General features: G+C 29.2%; 1 protein-coding gene across 4 annotated transcripts in view; it reads left to right on the top strand.

Moving 5' to 3' along the window:
• Window positions 1-2,342: 2,342 nt before the first annotated feature.
• Window positions 2,343-26,811, top strand: part of LOC129971181 (uncharacterized) — a 64,726-nt gene continuing 40,257 nt past the window's right edge. For 2 of the 4 annotated variants that reach the window (XM_056084747.1, XM_056084723.1), the window contains exon 1: window positions 2,343-2,513. The gene's annotated coding sequence lies outside the window, so the exon portion shown is untranslated. The other 2 variants (XM_056084767.1, XM_056084740.1) reach the window with 2 other exon arrangements.

Raw genomic sequence — 26,811 nt, 5'->3', positions numbered from 1 at the left:
AGTGCAGCAGTAACCAAATGGAATATAATCTTGATTTTTCCCCATTAAGAACAAACGCACTTCAGTCATTATTAGGTATGAAAATATTGAAGAGAAAAGATTAAATATAAATGCGTCGTTTATAGGGGTTATTAAAGTAATCATTGTGACTGGAGAAGGATTAGCAAAACCTCTGTTGAAAAGATTAAGTGAGCTGGATTTAAATATTATGAATTGTAGAGGATAGGCGTAAGGCAAAGATAGCAACACGAAACGGAAGTACAAAGTTTTGCAATTTAGAATAGTTGATCTAAATCCACATGCAATTTATATGTCTTGCACATCATACTTTTTAAATTTATTAATTTGTGATACCATTTCTAGCAGTATATATTGTAATTTTTTTTTTTTTTTTTTTTTTTTTTTTTTGTATATTACAACTTCTATATGCTTTTTTTATACCCTTTGGGAAGCCAGAATGGATTCAGTTAAAGCAATGTATACACAGTTTGAAAAAATTTGTAATGTCCTAGAAGAATTTATTGAGGTAAATAGAGATAGTACAGCGGTATGCGAAGTAAAAATATTGGAATCAATAAAAGAAATGCCATTTATTTTATACTAAATAGTATAGTTTTCAATATTGCCCAAAATTAACACTACCAATGAACTATTTCAACTAAAAACAGTTGTTTTTTATTCGGCTTTTAAATTGATCAGTAAAATTAAAACTGAAGTTCAAAATTTAAGTACAAAATTCAACACATTTTTAGATGAATCAAAAGTGATAGAATGCAATTTGAATAATTCAGAAAATTTTCTTAAAACACGAATTTGAAAAAGAAAAAGATCATATACCGAAATAAAAGAAGATGAAGTTAAAGAATTTGAGTATTAAAAATATCACAGCAATTGATACTGTTATTGTACAGAGAGAAGGTAGATTTAAAAATGTGTCAATTTAATCACTAATATAAAAAATTTCAAATTAAATTCAGCAAATTAAAAGTAAGGAAGAAGTGTAGTTGGTCAAGGCGTGAAGAAGCTTACAAGCATTTGCTATACAAATCATCGAAAAAAAATGGTGATTTTTCTGAAGTAATTAAAAGCAAAAACAAATTCATTTAACAAATATACACGCAATAGCATTATATATAATGTTTGTAATTTTTTTTTTATACTTTAACAAAAAATTGCGGCTCCAAATGGTTTCTTGCACCCAATCTCTTTTATATTTAAGGCCGGCTCTGATTATAATTCAGAACTTCTGTACCTTATGTGAATAAGAAATTTTGAAATTTTCTAATCAAAAATATTTCGCAACAGATATAATTTTTAATGATGTAGTGAATGAAGAAGAAGTACATGATTATGGCAAAGGCATTTCAGGACATAAACCGGAAAATGTTTATAGATTGGCAATCTGGTCTGCAGTCAATGCATTATTGAATAATTACATGATAGTTTGAAAAGCTCTTCTAAAACCGGAAAGGAAAGAAAATTTGATAAATTTAGTAAATATATTTCTAACAAAGTAATGATAAAATATATAGTTAAATAAGAAAGCTCTTCTAATGTTTCAAAGATTTATTGGATATTTTTTTGAATAGAATACTGTTTCGTGAAATATTGTTTTTATTGCTTTCTTGGAGTTGACGCCACGGCAAATATTCATAAAACCATTATTGTATGGAATTGTTTTTAAATTAATCAACAAAAGCATTGCAAATGTATTTTTTATATTATAATTTAAAAATTTATGTACCATATATGAAGAAGAAATTTTGAAATTTTCTAATCAAAAATATTTTGCAACAGATATAATTTTTAATGATGTAGTGAATGAAGAAAATAGTTTTAAATCTAAGGAAGATACACCTACTGGGAAACCTGCCCTGCACTTAATGCAAAAAAGGTAATGCATACCAAGCACCGTACCTCCAGGGTGATGTGGAAAGCGGTTGCATTTTAATTATTAATGAATTCTACAATATATGTGTGTTGAATTGCATGATATGGAAGTATATGAAATGATATTAACAAGTGAAAAGTAATTTCTCTTCACTCTCTAGCGCGCAGAGACTTGACGTTAAGGGAATGGAGTGTGCCGTCTCGTCGTGACGTCACGGAAACCCGCAGAGGCCTTGTCTATCGGGGGTTGTGAAACTACCCTAACCGAGAGGGAAAAACATGAACTTCCAACAGACATCCTCTGTTCGCTTTGTGAACCTCTCTGTGTAGCCTAGGAACTCGCATAAATATTCCAGCATGTTGATTTCCCCCTCCCTTTTCCCCATGCTCGCTCCATCTCTTCCCTAAAACGCGTTCGTTTTCGGCATCTAGGATCATTTGACAATGAAATTGGTTGCTAGTTCACTTTCCCTGTAACTGTCGCTCTACGCTTGTTGTTTTCCAGTTCAGCGCAATGCTCTGAGCAGCCGGCGTGTTCCAGAGAAGTGCTTTTAAGCAAGGGATGAATGCTACTTGTTACAGTTGAAAGGTATCACATGTGTTGTTGACGGCTTGCATCCGAGGTAAGGCCATTGATTTAGTTGTTACCATTAATTGCGGAAACACAAACGATAATGAGTTAACACCTTGGGTTGGCGTTTGAGATTTATTGAAACGTGTTGGTGGCGGTGTTAAGATATCAAATCTTGCGTTAAAGACACTTGTGATTATTGCTTGTTTGGTAAAGTATGTAGTTATTGTTTTAAGTAATCTTTGGCTTGCAACTGTGTTGTGTACCTAATATTTTATGCTTTAATATATATTATGCTAATATTTTAATCATTTTTTAAAATTTCTCCTCAATTCTTAAAGTATATAAATTTAATGCTAAATAAAAAGTTATAAGTCAACGCAAGAATACATCATTTTTTCATAATGGTAGTTAAACTCAAACTGTTTTTTTTTTAAATCAATCTTTAAGTTTGAATAAAACAAAACTCGAAATTACATCGTAAAATGTTAATTGGGTACTTTAAAAACTTCTATGACTCGTTACATAAAATTCTTTTTTTAATTTTAATACATATAGAAAATTTGTGAAAGGCATTTTCACCAAAATATAGGTCAGCTAATTTAAACGTATTTTCGTTCATCCTCTTTTTAATTTTCGGAGGGGCTAAAGAAGGGAAACAGAAAAAGAAAATTAAATCTTTCAATCACTTTCTTGGCTTCAAGGTATTGATAATTTAGGCAATATCTTCTCCGCCGTTAAAATGTAAGAAAATTTGAAGTTTCCATAAAATAAATTTTCTGCTTTGTACTTAAAAATGCGATGTATATTTATAAATTAATAGGCTTTTTAAAATTTATTAAATTAACCGAAACAACACAAAAAAAATGTATGCAAATATAGTCAATACGAAAAAAACGCATACTTTTGCCTTTTGTGAAAAAAACGCAAAGTTTTAATCTAGCAATCTAGCTCCAAATGTCTGAATGATATCTAGCACGTGTAAATCTAAATAAAAAAAAAAAAAAAAAAAAAAGCTACTCGAATCCCCATTTATCAAGGTTATTGATATGCGGAGTGATATAGAAATGATTTTTTCGAAATGTTTTTAATTTCGTCAAAGCAAAATTAAGTGTAAACAAAAGGAAGAAAATCGTCGTTTAAATAGTGAAAGACTGCAAACTTCCCTAATATTTTCAATAAGTTTGAAAGAAAATACAGTTGAAACTAGCGAAACATTTGCTTAAGCACTTACTAATCGTATTAACTCTTAAACAAGATTCAATTAATTAACTTAAGAAATGAATATTATTTGTCTAATATTCTGTTAGAAAAAAAATCTTGCAAAATTGTCTTTCAGGTAGCGATTGCCTAAAATATGCTGGCAAATTTTGTTAAGCACTGTAAACTCTAAATCTTAAAATCCAGTATGTTTTCAATCAAATGTGTAATTTGAAATTATGATTTTTTTTTTTTTAAACTGAAGATTTTCTGTGTTGACTGCTGAAATTTCCTATATCCATGATAAAATATTTTCCAAATTCATTAATCTTATACTGAATTTTATTTCTCTTGCCATGAAATTGGAATTCATATCCACTTCCAAAACGATTAATAAAATATTGATTCTAAGCTGTATAATAATGTTTTTGTTTCACTGAGCCTAAACAAACTTCTGCAAAGTATTTTTCCGAACAAGAGTTGTGAAGAATTTTATTTAGAACTTAAAATAACATTCGCAATAAAGTACTTGCCAAATCGGAATGGTTTCAATTGGGTATTTTCATGCGTTAAAGATAATTGTGATATTGGTTACTACTTGGTACGCAAATGATGAAAAATTATTTTATTCCGTCCCGTTTTGTTTCTCTGAACTCCTATTTATCGTTCTTTATTTCATTGTGATATTAAATAACAATATACTGATGCAACACTAAATGCGATATATGTCAATGAAATAGTATTAATATCGGATAAATTTTAACCTCCTGTCATTTAACATTCTTTGCAACAACTCGCTTAAAATTTGAACCATCCATAGAATTCGATGGCATTTCCTTTACTATATTATAGCTGTAATAAAGAGGTTATCTAATTAATTGGGTTTGATTAGATAAGAATCACGCAGAGTTGATTTGTTAAATCTCTATTTAGATTAAACGTTTGTAAGCAAGTTCAAATATATTTAACAAAGTTTCTTCACAACAGACCATGAAAATCGTGAGATGCAGTAGTAAATGGACTGGTTTCTAATTTCCACAGTCCTCCCCTCGAAATCCGGAGAAGCAATTTGGGAAGCTTTATAAAAACAATCCTAGACAGAAAAATAAAAGTTAAAGACCTAAAGTAAATTATTCTTTTATCGGAAAATAAATTTACAAGCGGACTGGAATTTCACTTTCATTAATCCGAATTGGATCGTGAGGGAACAGAATCCACGCGGAGACTTAAAGTTGATTATTTCTATCGGTAGACGGGCAATGACCTTGTATAAAGTCTCATGCGGTGATTGAGCGAAATTAACAATTTATTGCCTGCGCTAACTTTGTAATTTAAAGATGAGGAATCTGAATCGTTACTCCAACATTGTATAAAAGCGAAGAGGAAATCACCCACGAATTTCGATAATGAAGTGTTAAGGTGAACAGATTTACACCGAATGTTTTAAGGGTGCGCTGCTATATTTTAATGAACTTTCCTTCTTATGCATGTGGAAATATTAGCATCTGAATGCATATGCTGCTGGTACAATGTGCTTGTGATGAACTCTTTGCTTGTATGTGCTTATGAATTTACTTTTTGAAGTGTTGTTTCTTTCTCGTAATTTTACAAGTCTCTTTTCATAACTGTAAGTAATTTTGAACTGTATCTTGAATTTAAATTTAAATAATGAGAATATATTACGAGCCAAAAATCTAACTTTAAGGTTAATGACTACTTGATGTTAGTGATTTTGAGATGCATTTTATACGAAGAAAATACGAAGCATTATTTTCCGAATTCGATTCATATATTTCTTTTTCTGATCCGAAACATATAATTATTCTTATATTATTCTCAATTTTATAAAATTCATATCGGGGAGATAATTCTCCTAATATTTATTTTGATTGCGAATGCCACCTGAATTTACATCTATAAAGAATTGCTAAATCGGATGACAAATGTGTAGTACCTTAAGTCTTAATTCACTAAAAATTAAGATGTATTCAGTGAAGAATGTGTTCACCGATTTTTCCGAAAAACTCAGTGAATATTTTTAGCAACATATGATCGTCATCCCCATATAAAGTTATAACAATGTTTACAAGTTCCTTTTTTCTCAATGCTGTCCAATACCTATAATTCAGAAATTTTCGGGTTTTTTTTTTAACAAATTTTAATAATATGCCAAAAATATTTTTGCAATGGTTACTCGTGTTACTTTTTGAGCTTCGTATATAATTACTATATACCATAACATAATCAAACTGATGTCAAAACTTAAAAAAAATATTTAAATAATCCAAATTGCAAGTAGATGGCTCGTTTCAAAAATAGTTTTAAAATTTACAAAAATGAACGTGAGTATATCGAAAAGTTTGTGCATCGTTTTTAAATTAAATTCCACCGCTATTATAAACGAAACTTATAGGAAAAATTTGGAAAATCTAATTATTTTCACTTTTTAAGCATTCGGATGTTTTTGAAATCGATTTGATCATTATAATTTCACTGGTATTTCCGAAATGGTTATAAGTTAGACTTTAATCAGCATAAAAATTTCAAACTGAAAATTTGATAAACTTTTAAACGAAATTCGCATATGTATTAGGATACATAAAGGTTCTCATCTATATCCTGTTTTTATTGCCAACATTAGAATTCAATTTTACAGTCTTGGCGGGTTTTGTATGACCACAATTTTCAGGAAGTTTAAATGGCAACCACCTCGAAAACTAGTTTTGGTTAGGGGGTGGGGCAAACTGTGAAAGCAAGCTAACATAGCTATACTGTTTCACCCTAACTTGGCAGTATTGTAAAAGGTATAAAATGTGACGCTCCGCGTTGGGAAAGAGTTCCCCATCAATTCCGACTTTAAAATAGTTAAAATGCACAGAAATTTATCATAAATTACAGAAATCCTTTTTTTATCAATATGTATTTAAAATTATTCTCAAGTTAGAAGTGCTTATATGTTAAGTATTTTGTAAATAAAGCGAACGAATAAAACTAAAAGATTGACATAATGAATTCCACTTTGGCTAGAGCCGGTCTTCAAGGTCAAATATTTGGCGCGCTTTTCTTTTACGTCTCCGCCAACTCAGCTTCATTCAGTTCGCAACCATTATCTTTCGTACTTTTTTATTCTCACTTTTTTAGCAGCTGATATTTTTGATACTATTAATCGCATTAGTAATTAGTTTTGTTTGGTGAATATTTATTCGATTAATCATTTCTATTAACTTCTAAAATGTTTGAAAAAGAGTGTTTTCACCGACTACGCTGTGCACACCTTCAAGACGAGTGAAACCAACAAAGTACAACATGTAAAAACATATTAAATGTTTATTCTCGACTCCGAGAAAACCCTTAAGATTCTATCAATAAAATCGTTGATAAAGTTTCGCATCTTACAGATGTTTCGCAATGAACAGTTTTCCTTTTAAAAAAAGAAATAAAAGCATCCTTTAAGTACCCCTGGAAAGAAGCTACCAGGCTCAGTAGATAAACATTCAGGTCTTGTAAAATATGATTTTATATTATTCTGTATTTGACGAAAAATCCATGCATTTTTTTCGCAGAAATGAGATCCCAACATTAGATAAAGTTTTAAAAGATGTGAACGATGATACAGATATCTTTTCGAAAAACATTAGCCGAACTACGCTTTACAGAATATTGAAAGATGTATTCTCTTTTGAGAAACGGTGAAACGAAATGTAATAACTTTAATGATTTATTAAAATGTGTCAATAACATTGAAAAAATAATGAAAATAAGGAAACAACTAATTCCCTGATAAAGTGATAAAGTAAATTATTTACTATTTGGCGAAAAATTTGAGAGATAAAGTTTCGCCAGCGATCTGCATTTCTAGTAACTTTGTACTTCCCCTGACCACGACTGCGATGTATATATAAGGGTGTACAAATCTGCTCTGTACTTGATCATTTTCATTCCGTCTCCAGCCATGGAAGGTGACGGATGCTCGGATGACTCCAGCAGTTGCTTGAGCAATCTTAGTAGCAGAAGTAGCCATGATTCGGATAAAAACCTTTGTGTACATATCCAAAATGTTCAGGACAAGATTAATAGACTTCACGCAAGTACACCAGCCTTCTTCCACGCAGTTAAGTTTGCGATTGAAAATAAAACAGCGCATACATCTGCAGCTAAGGAGAACAGCTCTAGATTTGCAAAAATACAATCTGACATCAGGGATCTTGAAGATTTAGATAATTTAGGCCCCTGCCCCATCAGGAACTGTGACAAACATACCCCCGTAATCGAGGATCAGCCTGCACAGATGGATATTGAAATTGAGCAGCCCTTTCAACCTATTGACAAGAGACACGCGGCAAAAAGAAAAACATCTATTGAAAACCCAGACATAGCCACCTGCAATAAATTTCAAATCCTCGAGGAGGATACACAGCAACTAAGAACAGAAATTCCCCCCCATACATCTAAAGCTATCGGACGGGTACAATCTGGTTTTGAAAGAAATAAACAAAATTCCCCAACACTGAAAATACCTACTATAATGGATTCATCAAAATCACTCCCAGCACCGATGCAGACAGATTGGGAATCCTCGAGTACCTGAGCGAAAAGAAGCTAGAATACGTTTTAACGGAAGACCCTACGGAGAGACCCATCAAAATTGTCATCAAAGGGCTGCCTCTCAATCATGACATCACCGATATCAAACGAGAATTGGAAGTTCTAGATTTTAATATTGGTCGCATCTCCCAGCTTAAAAATTATCGGAACAAGACCTTCTATCCCATTTTCCTGGTAGAAGTCAAGAAAACGGGTAATTATAATAACATTTACAATATCAGCCACCTGTCCTACATTAGAATAAAAATTGAAACCTACAGGAGACCTGCAAAAGCAACGATGTGCTACAGATGCGCTGGATTTCATCACAGCGCTAGGAATGGGGTCAATTCACGGTCACGTGTCATGTACCAAACAAACCGCTTCTGTTCAATTTTCAATCGTTCTGCGCATGTCGTGATGTCTGTCGATAACGTTGATGAAACCATCGTTTTGTAAATACTACGCTACCCGATCAATTATGAAAAACTTCTGATTTTTTAAAAAGAAGATATTATTTTGAATTATTTAATCCAAATTTTCGTAGTTATATAATTTTATTTTTTATATTAAAATTTTAATTAGTATTTTCAATGGAATTATTGTTTTTGCATAATTAATTACCATCGCTTTTTAATTCGTTTGGTGCCACTTTATACTTTCCTTTCCATATCCCTTCCTTTTTTATCCAAAGGATACATTTTGACAAACGACTATGGCAGTGTTTTTGAAAAATTACATATGTTCGTTTTTACATATTATTTAAATATTATTGAATGTTGAATCTTATGAATATAGTTCTTTTAAAAAATAATTATTACTCTTAGATAAGTTAATATTTTAGAGCTTACTAATAAAATTATTACATTTTTATTCTTATGTAATTATTTTTATTAATATTGAGACTTTGATGTTTTATGTTTGCTCAGAGGAAAGAACATGAAACTCAAATTAGTATATATTGAATAAATTATGTTTACAATTTCAAATTATAAAATATAAAAGGCATAGATACCTTTTTTAAATCTATGCAACTTAATGAATCAGTTATTTCATTTTAATTTGTAGAAATCATTAAAAGAAAACAAACTGAATCAAATTTTCATAATTTTTATTTACACATTACAAAAAAAATATAGATAAAATATATATGATAATTATTTGGAAAAATAGGATCAAATGGATGTTTTAATGCACTCACTAATTCAAAAAAACTATTTACTATTTATCAACATCTATTTTTCTAGACACTTAGAAATAATATAAACACAGTATTACAAGAATGTCAATGTAAATAATGAAATCAGTTTTATTCAACAGAAACATCCTAGATACTAAACAATATTTTTTTTTTATCACCAATAAAAACATAATGTTGAACAATATACTTTTAAAGCAGAACATTTATGAATTTTTTTAATGCTAAAGTTACATTGATAAAAATTACATTGAATGAATATCATAAAATAAAACAAAAACATATAATACAGTAAATTTAATAAACAAGAATAAGGTCATGATAAATATATATATAGAGAGAGAGAGAATTAAAATAGGATATAAAGAGTAGTTGAAAGAAACACTTTTATGCTTTTACAGAATTTTATAATTCAAGATTGTTATGTTAAAGAAATAGAAAAAGAAAAAAAAGAGTCCAATATTTTCTGGAATGAATCTCTTTCTTTCTTACAGAATCCTGAACTTCTTGTAGCTCATTTTGCAAATTGCTGATTCTGTCAATTATTTCAGAAAAAATAATAGTCTGGGAAGAAGCAGAGTACATTCCACTGAAATCAGAATTCATATAATTTTGCTTAGTAATCAATTCTCTTGCATTTATATACTTAACTAAATGACATGTGTTTTCAAAACTTAAATATATATATATATTTCTTATATATAGCATTCAATTTATCAAATGGGGTCAATTCATGTGACGTAAAAGTCACATGTCATGTACCTCTTGCGCATGACATTTAAGTTTCATCCGCACCGTTTTCCTCGAGCAGTCTGCCATTAACGTTCTCCGCCAAGTATGAAGCGGATTTTTTGTTTACATTTGGAGTTCTAATTTTTGAATCATTTTCTTTCCTCTTATTATGTGTTAACAGAGGAAATATTGGTGTGCTGATGGATGCATGCTTTAATGCGAAACACAAGTGACTGCCATGATAAAATGTTTCCTTATTTTCCTTTCAACAATCCTGACTTGGGTTGATAGCTTTGGTATAGATTTTTTCAAGCCTTCGAAGTCGGTGATATGCTCCAATCATTTTGAAGAATTCATTCAGTGTGTGTCCATTTATTAAATATAGCTGTTCCAGTAATTTGTTAGAAAAACTATTCGAAGAAAAAGAAATCGGTAAGCGATTTGCCATCAAAAACAATCAAACAAAAACATGAGTGCATTTCTAATTTACTTTATTCACATTTAATGAAATTTCTGATAATTTTGAATATGCTTAGAAGGTTTTAAAATGTTTATATGAATATTAAATTGCATTTTTCTACAAAATTTTATCTAAATTTAATTAACGTACGTAAACAAATTCCTGTTGCAAAAATAACAACTGCTATAATGCTAAACTTAGGTGAAAGTGAATAAATTTCTTAAAGATTTATTTAGTAAGTGAATCCTTTACCAACTATTGAAAATCCAATTTTCTTATTGACTGTTATAATATATATATAATTGATGTATTTTATTAAAAGTGCTCTTAATTTGATACTAATTACTAAGCAAAAGATTACTAAGCACAGATTACTAAGCAAAATTATATGAATTCTGATTTCAGTGGAATGTACTCTGCTTCTTCCCAGACTATTACTTTTTCTGAAATAATTGACAGGATCAGCAATTTGCAAAATGAGCTACAAGAACTTCAGGATTCTGTAAGAAAGAAAGAGATTCATTCCAGAAAATATTGGACTCTTTTTTTTTTTTTTTTCTATTTCTTTAACATATCAATCTTGAATTATAAAATTCTGTAAAAGCATAAAAGTATTTCTTTCAACTACTGTTTACATCCTATTTTAATTCTCTCTCTCTCTCTCTCTCTCTAAATATATATATATATATATATATATATATATATATATATATATATAATCATGACCTTATTCTTGTTTATTAAATTTACTGTATTATATGTTTTTGTTTTATTTTATGATATTCATTCAATGTAAATTTTATCAATGTAACTTTAGCATTAAAAAAAATTCATAAATGTTCTGCTTTAAAAGTATATTGTTCAACATTATGTTTTTATTGGTGATAAAAAAAAATGTTTAGTATCTAGGATGTTTCTGTTGAACAAAACTGATTTCATCATTTACATTGACATTCTTGTAATACTGTGTTTATATTATTTCTAAGTGTCTAGAAAAATAAATGTTGATAAATAGTAAATAGTTTTTTTGAATTAGTGAGTGCATTAAAATATCCATTTGATTCTATTTTTCCAAATAAATATCATATATATTATATATATATATATATATATATATATATATATATATATATATATATATATATGTGTAAATAAAAATTATGAAAATGTGATTTTGTTTGTTTTCCTTTAATGATTTCTACAAATTAAAATGAAATAACTGATTCATAAATTGCATAGATTTAAAAAAAAAAGGTATTTATGCCTTTTATATTTCATAATTTGAAATTGTAAACATAATTTATTCAATATATACTAATTTGAGTTTTATGTTCTTTCCTCTGAGCAAACTGATAACATCAAAGTCTCAATATTTATAAAAGTAATTACATAAGAAAAAAAATATAATAATTTTATTAGTAAGCTTTAAAATATTAACTTATCTAAGACTAATAATTATTTTTAAAAAGAACTAACTGGGGGAACTATATTCATAAGATTCAACATTCAATAATATTTAAATATGTAAAAAAGAACATATGTAATTTTTCAAAAACTGCCATAGTCATTTGTCAAAATGTATCCTTTGGATAAAAAAGGAAAGAATATAGCGGCACCAAACGAATTAAAAAGCGATGTTAATTAATTATGCAAAAACAATAATTCCATTGAAAATATTAATTAAAATTTTAATATAAGAAATAAAATTATATAACTACGAAAATTTGGATTAAATAATTCAAAATAATATCTTTAAAAAAAATCAGAAGTTTTTAATAATTGATCGGCTAGCGTAATATTTACTAAACGATGATTTCATCAACGTTATCGGCAGACATCACAACATGCGCAGAACGGTTGAAAATTGAACAGAAGCGGTTTGTTTGGTACATGACACGTGACCGTGAATTGACCCCATTAAGAGCACTTTTAATAAAATACATCAATTATATATATATATATTATAACAGTCAATAAGAAAATTGGATTTTTAGTAGTTAGTAAAGGATTCACTTACTAAATAAATCTTTAAGAAATTTATTCACTTCCACCTAAGTTTAGCATTATAGCAGTTGTTATTTTTGCAACAGGAATTTGTTTACTTACATTAATTAAATTTAGATAAAATTTTGTAGAAAAATGCAATGTAATATTCATGTAAACATTTTAAAGCCTTCTAAGCATATTCAAAATTATCAGAAATTTCATCAAATGTGAAAAAAGTAAATTAGAAATGCACTCATGTTTTTGTTTGATTGTTTTTGATGGCAAATCGCTTACCGATTTCTTTTTCTTCGAATACTTTTTCTACCAAATTACTGGAACAGCTATATTTAATAAATGGGCACACACTGAATGAATTCTTCAAAATGATAGGAGCATATCACCGACTTCGAAGGCTTGAAAAAATCTATTCCAAAGCTATCAACCCAAGTCAGGATTGTTTAAAGGAAAATAAGAAAACATTTTATCATGACAGTCACTCTTGTGTTTCGCATCAAAGCATCCATCCATCCATCAGCACACCAGTATTTCTTCTGTTAACACATAATAAGAGGAAAGAGAATGACTCAAAAATTATAACTTCAAATGTAAACAAAAAAATCCGCTTCATACTCGGCGGAGAACGTTAATGGCAGACTAATCGACGAAAGCGGTGCGGATGAAACTTAAATGCCATGCGCGAATAGGTCATGACATGTGACTTTTACGTCACATGAATTGACCCCATTGCAGATGCAATCCGCGCTGCATTAAATGTAATGGGGAGCACATGACCATGGAATGCCCACAGAAAGAGAAAATACTAGAGCCTGTATGCATTAACTGCAAAGATACCGGACACCTGGCCTCATGGAAAGGATGCCCTGCATATCCAACTACAGCCCCAGCGCCCAGAAATAGAAGATCCTTTGCAGACGTAATTCGAAATAGAAATACTACCCCTGAAAAAGTCACTGAAATGGGGTCAATTCATGTGACGTAAAAGTCACATGTCATGTACCTCTTGCACATGGCATTAAGTTTCATCCGCGCCGCTCTCGTCGATCAGTCTGCCATTAACGTTCTCCGCCAAGTATGAAGCGGATTTTTTGTTTACATTTGAAGTTATAATTTTTGAGTCATTTTGTTTCCTCTTATTATGTGTTAACAGAGGAAATACTGGTGTGCTGATGGATGCATGCTTTAATGCGAAATACAAGAGTGACTGTCATGATAAAATGTTTTTTTATTTTAATTTCAACAAACCTGACTTGGGTTGATAGCTTTGGTATAGATTTTTTCAAGCCTTCGAAGTCAATGATATGCTCCGATCATTTTGAAGAATTCCTTCAGTTTGTGTCCAATTATTAAATATAGCTGTTCCAGTAATTTGTTAGAAAAACTCTTCGAAGAAAAAGAAATCGGTAAGCGATTTGCCACCAAAAACAATCAAACAAAATCATGAGTGCATTTCTAATTTACTTCATTCACATTTGATGAAATTTCTGATAATTTTGAATATGCTTAGAAGGTTTTAAAATGTTTACATGAGTATTACATTGCATTTTTTTACAAAATCTTATCTAAATTTAATTAACGTAAGTAAACAAACTCCTATTGCAAAAATAACAACTGCTATAATGCTAAACTTAGGTGGAAGTGAATATTACTAGCTTTCTAATTACATTTGCAGATTTGTGATGGATTCAAAGTGAATTTATATCAAACATCTTTTCTATTGTTCAAAATGAAATGTCAATAGTTTATTGTATTTAAACTGAAATTGACTGTTATCATAATATCCTGTTATAACACTGTGCACCTCAGTGATTTCTGTTTTAATAAATAAAGGTCTTTTCATTGAAAATCAATTTCCATATCAGCATTTATTATATAATTTTTATTCCCAACTTCATTGCTACATGCATGTTTCACTTTTTTTTTTCTATTTCTTTAACATATCAATTTTGAATTATAAAATTCTGTGAAAGCATAAAAGTGTTTCTTTCAACTCCTCTTTATATCCTATTTAACTTCTCTCTCTCTCTCTCTCTCTCTCTATATATATATATATATATATATATATATATATATATATATATATATATATATATATTTATCATGACCTTATTGTTGTTTATTAAATTTACTCTATTATATGTTTTTGTTTTATTTTATGATATTCATTCAATTTAATTTTTATCAATGTAACTTTAGCATTTAAAAAAATTTCATAAATGTTCTGCTTTAAAAGTATACTGTTCAACATTATGTTTTTATTAGTGATAAAAAAAAACTGTTCTTTAGTATCTAGGATGTTTCTGTTGAAAAAAATTGATTTCATCATTTACATTGACATTCTTGTCATACTGTGTTTATATTATTTCTAAGTGTCTAGAAAAATAAATGTTGATAAATAGTTAATAGTTTGTTTGTTTTTTTTAGTTTTTTGTATTAGTGAGTACATTGAAACATACATTGGATCATATTTTTTCAAATAATTATCACATATATTTTATATATATCTCTCTCTCTTTATATATATATATATATTTGTAATGTGTAAATAAAAATTATGAAAGCTTGATTTTGTTTGTTTTCCTTTAATGATTTCTACAAATTAAAATGAAATTATTTATTCATAAGTTGCATAGATTTAAAAAAAGGTATCCATACCTTTTATATTTCCTAATTTGAAATTGTAAACATAATTTATTCAATATATACTAATTTGAGTTTCATGTTCTTTCTTTTAAGCAAACTGAAAACATCAAATAACTAACTCTCAATATTTATAAAAGTAATTACATAAGAAAAAAAAATACAATAATTTCATTAGTAAGCTTTAAAATATTAACTTATCTAAGAGTAATAATTATTTTTAAAAAGAACTAACTGGGGGAACTATATTCATAAAATTCAACATTCAATACTATTTAAATAATATGTAAAAAAGAACATATGTAATTTTTCAAAAACACTGCCATAGTCATTTGTCAAAATGTATTCTTCGGATGAAAAAATGGGGGTGGAGGGGATATGGGAAAGGAAAGAATAAAGCGGCACCAGACGAATTAAAAAGCGATGTTAGTTAATTTTGCATAAACAATAATTCTATTGAAAATATTGATTAAAATTTTAATATAAGAAATAAAAATATATAACTGAGAAAATTTGGAGAAAATAATTCAAAATAATATATTTAAAAAAAATCAGAAGTTTTTAATAATTGATCGGCTAGCTTAATATTTACTAAACAATGTCAACAACAATGTAAACAGTGTCAACGTTATCGGCAGACATCACGACATGCGCAGAACGGTTGAAAATTGAACAGAAACGGTTTGTTTGGTACCTGACACGTGACCGTGAATTGACCCCATTGCACAGAATCCACCCGGACAGAGACCCCAGCGCCAACAACGGTTACCTGATTCTACCCCAACTTTAGAAGCCCACGACCCTCAAATAAACATCCCGGAGATGAAGGAACTATTTGAAGCATTCAGAGAAATAAGAAACCTACTGAAAGAATTTCCCGGATTACTAACAGTTGCAGCCAAATTAAAAGAAACTAAATCCAAAGATGAAAGAAAACTGATCCTCCTTAACGCACTTCTCGACTAAGTCCAGACTCACCCGCCCACCTCCCTTAAACAGGCTCCTGATTCGTCCTCCACAGACAATAGACTATCCACCACCTGGCTCCGATAACTGCCAAGAAAATGTCAACAACTCCCTTCACCCGCACCCCTCCAGCCAATCGTTCCTGATTGGACACCGCCGCACCTACTCCCCTTCTCTCTTCTGCTTCACCGGGTCCCACCCGGCCAAGCCTCATTTCTCTCTTGCAACCGGAGAGGACGGTCCTTCGGACCGCTCCTCTCGAAGTCAAAAGTCCACGGCAGTCATGTGAAGCCAAGTCAACTTCTTCTACTTACTAGCCATCTACAGGAGATAGCTTCTGTTGGAAGCGGGCTCTCCTTTAATTTCTACCACTTCTCGCTCTGTACTTGATGCTTGCTACTCTATTCAAAAGCACAGCAGTCTTTCCTTGGCTCTTTCTTGGCTTTTAACTTTACTTGAAGTGGTGAACTTCATCGTTTAGTAATAGAATTTACATTTAAGTATTTTGATTAAATAATTTTTTAACCAAAATTCTCTAAATTAAAAGAACTGGTTCTTTGTCCTACTATGAGAGGTAAGTATCGATGAAAGCGAATCGAAACAACGGTTACCATCGGCATATTTCTGTTTAGCGCAGGATGCATTTCAAAATGTAATTTTTTAATTTATTTCTGTTTGGATTTGTCTTGTATTACTTAATTTCAAAAGCGGTAAAATCCAATAAGATCAAATTGATGTGTATTATAATAATAATAATAAAAATATTCAAATATTTTTAAAGCTTTTAAAGTTGAGTATGCGAAAATTTGGACAAATTTGCTTATTCATTATTTATAGAATTTCATTCTATATTGTACTTGCTCAAATTCTAAAATCATACGGCTAAAAAAAAAAACCTGAGTTGTTGAAAATTTAGCATTGCAAAAAATTATAAATTTGGTGATTTAAGCATTTCATTTTAAAGTAAATTTCTAAAACGTCAGTTTTTTTAACCTTACTGGACTTCTCAATCTGAAGTTGTCTTAACAATCCTAGAAACTATTGCTATTCATTGGAAACTTGTTGAAGTTGATTACTTATATTAACTTCTTTAAGCTGTTATTTTATAGAATTCCGCTTATGCTTATTGAGCAAAAACTTTCTTTAATTTATATAACATAACTTTATTATTTTTTATTAATTTATAACTATACAATATAATTATTGAACGTCGTGCGCGCATTATTGTTAGTATATCGTGCACGTGCTATACAATCCGCGCATCGGATTGTCGTACTTTTAACATGTTCTGAACTTTATACATTCATATTTGTTTTTGTATACGGCTTGTATCCAACAAATATTTAAAGCAATTTGGCCAAATCTGATCCTTTTCTCGTAAAACCAAATCCAAATCATACATGCTGTTCTGAAAAAGGGGGAAAAAAAATTCGAAAAATCATTGTAAAAATTGTATAGCCTGAACCAGTGTGACTATACATTCCAGAACTAGCTTTGACATCTAATAAAATGTAGAAAAGATTGTTGGGTGGGAGGGTTTAAATGGCCATATTTCGGATATTTAAACTTACTTTACTTTCGCACAAATCATGCAAACGACTTGTTACGCTGAGATATTTTCCTTTATTTTTGCTATGGAAACGATAATAACCGTTATTACTTCCCAAACTGTTCAACTTAATGAATTTGTGTAAGAGTAGTCTATAACGAAATTAAAAAAAAAAAAAAACCGAGATTTGCATGTCCATTTTGTTTTGCTTAACAAGCAACATATTCGAGTCAAAGAAAAACTTTAATGTTCTTGTGGAACTTATTAAATGTGTGTCGTAAATATTTTCTATTGCCTCTTCCTTATTCGCTTCCATATCTGAAAACGCCTACACCCTCGCAGGCTTATCTCAACATCTGCAATCCTAATCGTAGTATCTTTTTCATGCCAAAAGTAACTTCTCTTCATAATTTACCTGTTTAAAATTTTGCCTGCTACAGGTTCTCCAATACAAATGTTCATAACCCAGCTGCATGCAATCCTTCCATTCGGCTGAGTCCGAAATGCGCCTATTTCGAACAAAGTCTCTTCCGTAAAGATGAATGGTTTCCGCCTTCAAGCATCCAGCCGACTGAGCGTTCTGGGTTAATGAGCAAATATACGCTTTAAAGTGTTAATAGAAGAAAGCTTTCCTTTTCGCATCAGCTAAAAAGCGTAGGAAGCTGAGGTTGTTTTTTATTCTTGTGTCATTTATAACAAAATATCATCTTGCCAAGAAAAGAGAATTTTTATCGATGCTTAAAAATACATTTCGCTTTTTATAGTGTTTTTTGAAGGGGGGGGGGTGATTCTTAATTTTAAAATTTCGTCAGGCGTTGGAAATTTTTTCTATTATTAACAGAAAATTTAGAAATTCATTTATTTTAAAATGCAGAAAGCTTGTATTAGTTCTCAAGAATCATTTTAAAGTTCTTCTGCTTTTTAAATTCAAATTGTGTGTAAGAACATGATTAGTCAAAATTAAAATCAATGTATCGACAGCCAGTTTATTAAATGTTTTGATTACAATACGATTCACCTATATTTTGATGCTATTTATAATTTTTTATTAATATCGGTTCAATATTTTATTCATAATAATGGTGAGTGAACACTTTTTCTTATACTGAAGGTGAAAGGCATTCATTTGAGGCTTATGCTCAGTAAAGATTAATTTTTATTTGCCCTTTATTGAAGTGCATCCAAGGGATGCATTATTCCCTTTATCTTTTAGGTCATGATGCTTAATTGGAAATAAAATCTAAAGTATATAAATAACTATTAATTCTGAATAATGCTCTATATTTTATATTAATATCTACAATGAAAACATGCAAGATTAATAAATATATCAAGTTCCATGGATAGTGAAATTCCAAAATTTTGTCGATAGTTGATTTTGTAGTTTAACTTTTTTAGTACTAAAGAAATAGTGAATAGATTCTGCCTTCCTTTTAGTCTTATACGAAATTGATCCAGAATAGATGCTCAAATCGGTTTCTCAAGCTATTTTCGTTCGGAACCGAGCTTTCTAACAAAATTTGCAGTACATTTTTAATGAATATTTAAGTTTCTGCCTGCTATCGATCTATTCTTTATTTACGTGAGATTGCTGTTAAAACACCAATTTATAAAAGATACTGATTTTCTATATTTGACTACCTTTTACTTGGACTGGCAAAATGCTATATATCCGCTGTCTTAAAAAGCTAGTTATCAAGATTTAAAAATTGCTGCTGTTTTACCTTCCATTACTGGGAAATTGACTTTTCCAGAAGACTCGAGCTTTGGAGGTACAGGACATTGGGAAAAAAACTAAACTTCACTTATCAATGAGGTTGCAAAATTTTTCCTCAAATTTAAATTTTAAGCGAATTTTTAAAAACAAATTTTACTTAAAGAATATATCTTCGGCTTTGTTTTTCTTTTTTAAACATCTCGATTTTTAGAGGTTCCAGAACACTTATGTTTTGCAGAGTATTTTGACATTTCTGATAAAGATGCAAAAATCTGAATTGGTGGATGGGGGGAGGGTCGTGAATTGAACTGAAGTGGAAGGGTAAAACTTTCGCTATCACTGCCATTTGACTTGCACATGCTGTTCACCTCTAATTCGATGACTGCCCTTCTCTATTTCTCGGCTATAGTAAAGATCTTTTAGAGATCGGAGTTCTAGTCAGTCATGAAAGTGAATCTTACCAAGGTTCAAAACCAGACTTTAAACTCATTTCTCCCTGATTTGGTTGATACATTTTTTATTCCAAAGATTTCAAGCTATATTTTCAAATCCTTAACACCTCTACTCCCTGATAGTTATGCTCAGAACATATGCTGGCTCGGGACCTTTCAGGAGTTGATCCCCGTTGGAAGCGATCAACCAAAGATCGGTTCCTTCTTCCAACAAATTTATCAGAGCCTTTCAGATTACTGAAGTATATTTTTCTATTGATATTTTTCCTTTCGTATGAACTTTATAAATCAAATTATGAACAATTTCTCTGATCTCGCAAATTGGCAACCACTACTTTGAGTTTAGACTTTCAGGAATTTAAAATATGAAATAAAATTTTAAGCAAACTTTATTGGTAATTTAAGATAAGTAATTATGAGGGTTTTATGTAATGTTTAAAATAAGATGACTATTATTTATTTTTATCGCAAACACTGAAGTTGAAATTAAAATTTAAAGTTGCCGCAACCTCGGTATTCTAAAAGATCCTCTGTTCAAGAGCTTTAAAATAAACCATTATTAGAAGCTAGTGTTGATATCGGACCTTGATTATGTTATCCCATCAATAATAAATCGGAAGCTCTAAAATTTCCTTATCTGTACAATAGAATAATAAAAATATGAAAGAGCATTACGGAAGAACCATTTTCGATCTTTGGAAAGACAAAGAAAAATCGCGTCCGAGCTCGGCGAAATATTTAAAATTTTCATCTATTTTACAATACACACGGTAATGCTTCTGCTGAATCTTCCGATTCAGAAACCTGCAAGACCGCACTTGACCTTCATCTTGAAAGAAGCGTTTCCCTCCATTTGACCTGCTACCTTTACGGCCGTATTCACCAAACCGGTTGCTAAACATCGGATCGTTCAACCCATGATCAACGACAAATCATCAACCAATGATCATTGGTATTCACGAACGTTAATTTCACGACTAAGCATCAAGGTTACGACAAGCAGCTTTTTCTGCCTTTTTGAACCGGAAATGGATCTTCATTGGTCTATATATATCACATGATTATCAGCTGATGGGTGGCGTTGTTTCGTGTTTTTGTTGTTATTTTGTTTCTTTCCCAGATGTGTACAAGGAATGTGGTAAGATCAAACGAGAAAACAAAGGTGATATTGCCTAGTGACAATCTCACCGATTTGCTTACATGATATTATAGCTTTTCGTAGGATTGTTTCTCTGACTATACATTATTAACCAAGTATATTTTAAATTTCCACTGTATTATTATGTAATAAAACATTTGAGCATTTGCTCTCTTTTGAATTGAGAATATGCATATTAGCTGTGCTTTGAATAGTTTTCCAATGAATTAAATTTTTACAAAAGGTCTATCTGAATTAAATTTTTGAAAAAAATGCATATTAACCTTAAATTAGTTAATTTACTTATGGAAATATTTAAACATTTTTTATATAATTATAGAGTATATACATAAACAATAGAAATAACAAACTGCTGCAAACTGATTTCGCAAGTGAGGAGTTCATTGAAGTTTCTTCTAAACAATGAATTTAACAAAAATTGTAGTATCCTGTATTTTTAATATAATAAAAGAGGAGGAAATGTAGTGTATAAAATCTTGCTTACAAGTATTATGACTTTCATATTAGTAAATAATTTTCATTTACACAAAATATTTCAATTTCCAAAGGTTATTTAAATTGTAATGAAAAGCAATGATATCTCTGGCAATCCCATATAATTGTTTGCATGAAGTTTATAGCATATATTACAAACTTCTCTTTAAGGTATAAGATTGTTATTAGACTTTCAGCATTTATTTTTAAACAAATAGGTTTTAAACTTCCACAATATATTATATTTTTAAAAAATACTAAGATTGTTTTTGGTGTCAATATTTAAATATGTATTAGCTGTCTACATATTCAGTAGTTTTTGAGATAATTTTTTTCCCTCAAAGCTGAATAAAAGTAAAAAATACTTATTCTGTGGTATGCTTTTATTTCTATCGAAAAGCAAATATGGAAAAATTTTCTTTTATTAACTATCAGAATATTAAATTTTTACATATATTTTGTTAAAAAAGATATAAATTTATAGTTATAAATGTCAGAATATATACATATAAGAAGAATATATACATTCAGAATATATGCTGCAAATCAGAAGATTCAAATTATAAACAAAAGTCAGTGAAAATTGTATATGAATATTGAAGACCAACAGCTATTTCACCAAAATAAATATTCATGCAATAAATTTGTATAGTATATAGTTATTGTGGAAGTGAAGAAGCTCATTTATACCTCATATCTAAAACTTTTTGTAAACAATGAATTTAACAACTCTTTAAATTTGAATGGGCTAATTGTTAGCTTGACAACATGTACTTGACATTACAAATCAGTATAAAAATAATGTAAATATTGATGAAAACCATACTTATTTTAGAATTGATATCCCTGAATGAAATAAATGATTAATTTGCAGATCATAAGCATTCACTTTTGTTCAAATAAATTGAGTGGCAAAACATCTACAATTAACAATGCATTTTTTAACACTTTCTGCTTGATGATTCAAACTTAATCAAAAAGCAACACAGGTTAACTTGATTAGCCTGTCAGAAACTAGTAATGATATTTTAATTCTTTCAAGTAAATGTGAAATTCCATGTGTTTCAACAAGTTTTTGCCTTTTTCTTTTTCTTTTTTTTTATTCCCAGGATTTTGTACCAAAAAAGTTATTAATTTTTTGATATTTTAACATTTAGTTTCTACTCATACTTGAATAATATCTGTCACTTTATTATATTAATTTCCAATGATGTTTTTAATTATTCATATCTTCATGACAATCATTACTTCCTGAAATCATAAACCTATGAGCACAACATCTAACTAAATACTGTTAAGTCAGCATAATTTCCTTTGTTTAATTGTCAAATTTTTCAACTCAGGATCTTGTGTATTTAAACAAGGAATATCTTTCTATATTTAAATTTGATGAAAGATGATCCAAATTGAAATGTTTCAAAAAAGTGAAAAAAATTTTCACAAATTTTTTTTTCTTGAAATCATCTTAAATATTATTCTAATAGGTTACATTAAACTGTCAGTTAAGTTAAGTTGAATTTTTAAAATAAAAACCTCTTTTTTAAAATTTTATATTTGCATCATAATTTGTAGAAATTTGAATTAACTCGGATAAGTTATTATCTATACTTGGTTTTCAAATTCCAAAATTTTCAAATCCCAATTAATCTATTTTCTTTGTTTTTCACACACTTCTCAGAATGTCTTAAAATATGCAAAATTAAAAAAGGACTTCTGTATACAAAAATCTATTTTATTCAAATTTGACTCGAAAAGTAACATATATGAATTACAAAAGAAAATTCTGACAGAGAAGTTACAGCTTCTACAAGCATTAAAACAAAGTTCCATTAAAGGTACTTTAAAATATAACATTCATGCTGATTATTAATTCAAAATTCTTCTACAAGAATTACAAGAAAGTGTCAATAGAGGTGCAACATTAATGCTGATTCTTAATACAAAATTCTTCTATATGTGTCTTTTTATTTCTCTAATACATATACATATTGTAATAAGATAATGAGCACATAAAACCACTAAAAAATAACTACACTGATATGAGCCATACATGCATGTCATTTTCTATAAATCACAAAAAGAACAACATTAAATTAAAAATACATTTGATTTTCAAAGATGGGAATAAGGAATTATTTAGTCATTTCTATACAGATAAATTCAAAAAATAATCAGGTAGAGAATACATTAGAAATAATGTTAAAATTTGTTATGTAATGAGAAGGAAAAACATTAATAAAAATTGGGAATCATTTTCAGCAGATAACAAAGGTCAAAATTTGATTTCTTTAAAAAATGTTAATTTTATACAGATTGTTGAAGATTAAAGCTGAAGTAAACTGATATTGTAAAAGAGATTAGCTATATTGAGTGACTAAGCACATTATTATATCACACAATTTATAAGTAACAAAAGTAATTTCTTTAAATTTCTAATTATTAATCATAATAAAAACTGCAATAATTCTTTTTCCATAAAATAAATAATAACATAAAAAATCAATTTACTAAAAAAAAAAAAAAAAAAAAAAAAAACTTATATACCCATGTGAAAACAGTGTACAATCATGGAAATGAGTCATACAGGAAAGTTTCAAAAATACAAAAAGCAATCCTGTATAATCATCACCAGACAGATGAAAAAGATTTTTTTGTTTGTTGCTTTTCTTTCTTTTTTTTTTTTTTTTTTTTTTTTTTTTTTCAGGAGGAAAAGGCTGACTCTTTATTTCTTCCATATCTTTGCAAGTCTTTAATCTGAGAAATGTGAAATAAAAATTAATTATAATATTATAAATAACTAATGAAAAAAATTGCTAATTTAACAATAATACTTACATGACATACTTAAAAATTGATAGTATAAACACAAATATTATAATTTATTTGATTATAATATTAAATATTTTAAATATTATAAGATTTGATATAAGTCAAAAATTCCATTTTTTGTAACTAAATTTTGAATTTATTTATACAGTACTTTTTAAAACTTTTATATATATATATATATAAAAAAAGACATAAGATATTCTATTCTCAATCACTAGAAATGTGCATTCTAAAATATTTGTAAGTGATTTCAGATAACTTTGGAAAATATTCTACAGAAAGAATATTTTTTTTCCTAATCTTAAAATATTATTTGTTCAATGAAAACATATTTATTATTTAGGTGGTTGTTTCTCAAAAACCCTTCTTGCTTTATTCATACAAAAATCTGCCATAATCTTTGATATACAGTGGTATAATGGTAGGGGTAGAAGAATAAGATTTTTCAATATGGAATAAAGCATAATTAAAATGTTAAGTTTATATTGCAAATAATCTTTAATACTTGAATTCTTTATTATATTTTTACAGATTTACAAAATTGAAAAATAAAAGGAGCAAGGTTAAAATTGATTAACATGTACACTGTCTATGTAAAGAATGGGAAAATTTTCTTACAGCATAACAAATGCAAAAACTGTTACAGATGAATTCTAGTTATAAAAGTAATATTAAAAGTTAATTAAAAATGATTTGAAAAAATATTACATACATTATCAATTTTTAATAACTTATATCGCCATAATAACATAATTAAAAAAACTATAAGACTACACAAATGATATGAATATGTATAGATATGAAATAACTTATTTTATTAGCAAGTCATTAGATTAACCAAATAGAAAATATGCAATAAAATGTTTTTAATGGAAGGATTTTAAGGAACAAAAAACTGTAAAACAGTATTGAGAAAAAACAGTATAATCGTACTAAACTTGATGAGTTTTCTAAAAGGTATTAATAAGTTTAGAAAATTCTTTTAATTATGATTCCTTTGCTTCAAAAATTTGAATGTTCACGGAATTATACAAATGACAGATTCTAATTTTAATTCCAGAAAATAATAATCAAAAATCAACTCGGATATAATAACAATAAAAAGGGATTCCCATATGAACGATGTAAAAGGGATAAATGTAAACATACCTCAAGTCGCTCAGATTCATTATTTGGTAGGTAAATGAATCTTGGCCTCATTTCAGCTATACATCTAGATACTTCATTTATAGCCCGGCAACATGATGACTGGCTAGTTTGATTGAAATCACCAATTATTTGTTGATGACTTCCTGAAGCAAAAAAACGTAAGGCAATACACAATTTCTCTTCAGTAGTTACAGCACTGTTTCGTAAGATATTGGTGCTTAATTTCTCCTTCTCAAAGATAAAATGCATTGGAAACAAAATCACATTCATCTAACAAATCCACATCAGAAACTCTGTCAGAAAATTATTCACCTCCAATCGGATATCAACTGCAATAATTCCAATGTATCTAAATCCTCCATGTTTGTTTGAAAACTAAAATAACAGTTGTCCTTCTTGAGAACTGCGCATGCGGAAAACCGTTGATCAAATTTGATCATCGGAAGTCCGTGAATCAAAAAATGGGGCAAAACAGGGGGAAATCGTCAACCGATTTGGTGTGGTGAATACCGATTTGACTGCTGATCAGCGTTTAATCATCAGTTGATGTTTAACAACGGTTGGTGAATACGGCCGTAGTCACGTTCTTTTCTTTCTTGCTTTGAATAGCAACTAAATGCCTCGCTGTCTGGCTGAAACACTGCCGACCTCACTAATGGGATGCATAAGCGATGGGCTGTCATTGAGATTTGAACTGTTGTAATTTTACGCATTCGCTTGCTTCTTCCTGGTTTGCGTAAAGCTGTGGCTTAAGGTTTTCAACCTTTTCGGAACAAGAATTAATACTTTCGTTTGCTGATTATTGTATTGGCTGTTAAACTGTAGAAATGGTTTTTAATTTTGAGTATCAAATTGCGGAGAAATGTGCGGAATACATGCCAACTAAAATCTTGTGTGTTCTTCAAATGCAAAACGTGTTAATTTAAGAGGGTTCTTTTTTATATATGCTTTAATTGTCCTTAAAGTAGTACAAATAGCTCTCATTCAAATAAACGTTATCAATCTTGGATTCATATCGATAATAGGTGTGCTGTAGTCATTGTGCCATAAGTGATAAAACCATTAACCCTAAAAGGCATCACTGTTTAAAAATAAATGAGTTTTGAATAACTGCATATAATTTAGAAAAATTATCAACATTTTAATCTTTTTCTTGAAATTATAAAAAAAAAAAAGTGCGCCTAAACGGTTAAATTATGAATTCAATTTCTACATAACACATCGTCTAACAATTCCG

Source organism: Argiope bruennichi, chromosome 1, assembly GCF_947563725.1.
Source record: "Argiope bruennichi chromosome 1, qqArgBrue1.1, whole genome shotgun sequence".
NCBI classification, from domain to species: Eukaryota; Metazoa; Arthropoda; class Arachnida; order Araneae; family Araneidae; genus Argiope; species Argiope bruennichi.
The sequence above is the reverse complement of the archived record's forward strand: the minus strand, read 5'-3'. Positions and strand labels throughout refer to the sequence as shown.